We start from the raw sequence: 3145 nt of genomic DNA, 5'->3' as shown, positions 1-3145 counted from the left end.
ATCTTTTCCCCCCAAAATTTCCCTTTTTCCTCCCAAAATTCCCCCTTTCCCCCCTGAAATTCCCCATTTTCCCCCGAAATTCCCCCTTTTCCTCCCAAAATTCTCCATTTCCCCCCCAAAATTCCCCCGAATCCCCTCAAATTCCCCAAAATTCCCCCGGATTCCACCGAAATTCCTCGGATTTCCTCCCGAAATCCCAAAATTCCCCAGAATTTCCCCCAAATTCGCCCAAATCCCCCAAATTAGCTCAATTTCCCCCAAATTTCCCTGAAATTTCTGAAATTCTCCCAGATTTTCTCCCGACTCTTCTCAAATTCTCCCAAATTTCTCATTTTCTCCCTCAAAGGCCTAAAATTCTCCCAAATTCTCCCCAAATTTCCCTGAATTCCCATAAATCTCCCAAATTTCTCCCAAATTTCATCGTTTCTTCCTCAAAATTCCCCCAAATCCCCACAAATTCTCCACATTTTGGCCCAAAATCCCCAAATTCCTGCAGATTTCCCCAATTTTCTCCACGAATTCCCCCAAATTCTCCAAAATCTCCCCAAAATTCCCCCAAATTCCTTCAGTTCCTTCAAATCTCCCCCCAAATTCCCAAAATTTCCCTCAAAACCCCCACAATTTCCCCCGAATTTCCCTCAAATCTCCCAATTCCCAAAACCCTCCCCCCGAATTCCCCAAATTCCTGTGAATTTCCCCCAGAATTCTGCCCCAAATCCCAGAATTTCCCCCAAAATTCCCCTTTTTTCTCTCCCCCCCCCCGGAAAAAGCGGATTTGTCCTAAATCCCGGCTTTTCCCCCAAATCCGCCGCTCCTCAAATCCGCCGGAAAAAAAACCCAAAAGCACCAAAAATCCGCATTTTTCACGGAAAAAAAATAAAAAAAAGGCAGGATTTGGGTCTGTGGTGCCCAAAAAAAGGGAATTTTGGGGGAATTTCCCGGGAATTTGGGATCGCCCGGGGCCGGCGGGGTCGGGAATTTTGGGAGCTCGGGGTCAAAATCCGGGGGAAAACCCCGGAAAATTGGGAAAATCCTCGGAGTGAAGGAAAATCCCCCGAAACTGGGGCGAATCCCGAGGGATTTGGGAAAATCCCCGCGCGGCCTTCGGGGTTAATTAATTGATTAATGACGGGGTAGGGAGGGGTGTTAATTGGATTAACTGGGGGGGAGGAGCGGGGGACAGGAATGGGGCAGAGATGGGGCAGGAGTGGGGCAGAAAATGGGGCAGGAAATGGGGCAGAAATGGGGCAGAAATTGGGCAGAGATGGGGCAGGAAATGGAGCAGGAGTGGGGCAGAAATGGGGCAGGAATGGGGCAGGAGTGGGGCAGGAATGGGGCAGGAGTGGGGCAGGAAATGGGGCAGGAGTGGGGCAGAAATGGGGCAGGAATGGGGCAGGAAATTTTTGGATCTGTGGGTCAGGTTCAGATCCATGGGGCCGGTTCAGATCCATGGGTCACTTTTGGATCTGTGGATCAGAGATCTGTGGGGCCAGTTCAGATCTATGGGGCCGGTTTGGATCTATGGGGCCGGTTGGGATCTGTGGGGCCGGTTCAGATCTATGGGGTCGGTTTGGATCCACATGTCAGTGTTGGATCCATGGGTCTGGTTTGGATCCGTGGGTCAGGGCTGGATCTGTGGGTCAGGAATCCATGAGGCTGCTCTGGATCCGTGGGGTCGGTTTGGATCCGTGGGTCACTTTTGGATCTGTGGGTCAGAGATCTGTGGGTCCCGTTCAGATCCGTGGAGCCGGTTTGGATCCATGGGGCCGGTTCAGATCCGTGGGTCCAATTCGGATCTGTGGGGCCGGTTCAGATCTATAAGGTCTGTTCGGATCTATGGGGCTGGTTCGGATCTATGGGTCAGGTTCGGATCTATGGGGCCGGTTCGGATCTATGGGTCAGGTTCGGATCCGTGGGGCCGGCTCGGATCTATGGGTCAGGTTCGGATCCATGGGTCAGGTTCGGCTCCGGTTCGGATCCGTGGGGCCGGTTCCGATCTCTGGGTCAGGTTCGGATCTATGGGGCCGGCTCGGATCTATGGGGCCGGTTCTGATCTATGGGTCAGGTTCGGATCTATGGGTCAGGTTCGGATCCGTGGGTCAGTTTTGGATCTATGGGGCCGGCTCGGATCTATGGGTCAGGTTCGGATCTATGGGGCCGGCTCGGATCCATGGGTCAGTTTTGGATCCGCGGCTCCGGTTCGGCTCCGGCTCGGATCTATGGGGCCGGTTCTGATCTATGGGGCCGGTTCTGATCTATGGGTCAGGTTTGGATCCGCGGCTCCGGTTCGGCTCCGGTTCGGATCTATGGGGCCGGTTCTGATCTATGGGTCAAGTTCGGATCTATGGGGCCGGTTCTGATCTATGGGTCAGGTTTGGATCCGCGGCTCCGGTTCGGCTCCGGCTCGGATCTATGGGGCCGTTTCTGATCTATGGGGTCGGTTTGGATCCATGGGGCCGGTTCTGATCTATGGGTCAGGTTTGGATCCGCGGCTCCGGTTCGGATCTATGGGGCCGGTTCTGATCTGTGGGGCCGGCTCGGATCTATGGGTCAGGTTCGGATCTGTGGGTCAGGGATCCGTGGGTCAGGGCTGGATCCGCGGCTCCGGTTCGGATCTATGGGTCGGTTTTGGATCTATGGGGCCGGTTCAGATCTATAGGTTCTGGTCAGATCTATGGGTCAGGTTCGGATCTGTGGGTCAGGTTCGGATCTATGGGGCCGGCTCGGATCCATGGGTCAGTTTTGGATCCGCGGCTCCGGTTCGGCTCCGGTTCTGATCCATGGGTCAGGTTCGGATCTATGGGGCCGGTTCTGATCTGTGGGGCCGGCTCGGATCTATGGGTCAGGTTCGGATCTGTGGGTCAGGGATCCGTGGGTCAGGTTTGGGTCCGCGGCTCCGGTTCGGCTCCGGGGGTTCCGGGGGGGTTTCGGCTGCGGGGGCGGCTCCGGCTGCTCCTTGGCAACCGCGCGGTTTCCATGGCAACGGGATGGAGGGGGAGCTGTGGGTCAGGGATCCGTGGGTCAGGTTTGGGTCCGCGGCTCCGGTTCGGCTCCGGGGGTTCCGGGGGGGTTTCGGCTGCGGGGGCGGCTCCGGCTGCTCCTTGGCAACCGCGCGGTTTCCATGGCAACGGGATGGAGGGGGAGG

The sequence above is a fragment of the Onychostruthus taczanowskii genome, unplaced genomic scaffold (assembly GCF_017590055.1).
Source record: "Onychostruthus taczanowskii isolate IOZ18803 unplaced genomic scaffold, ASM1759005v1 scaffold809, whole genome shotgun sequence".
In the NCBI taxonomy this organism is placed as follows: domain Eukaryota; kingdom Metazoa; phylum Chordata; class Aves; order Passeriformes; family Passeridae; genus Onychostruthus; species Onychostruthus taczanowskii.
Note: the sequence above shows the minus strand (reverse complement) of the source record.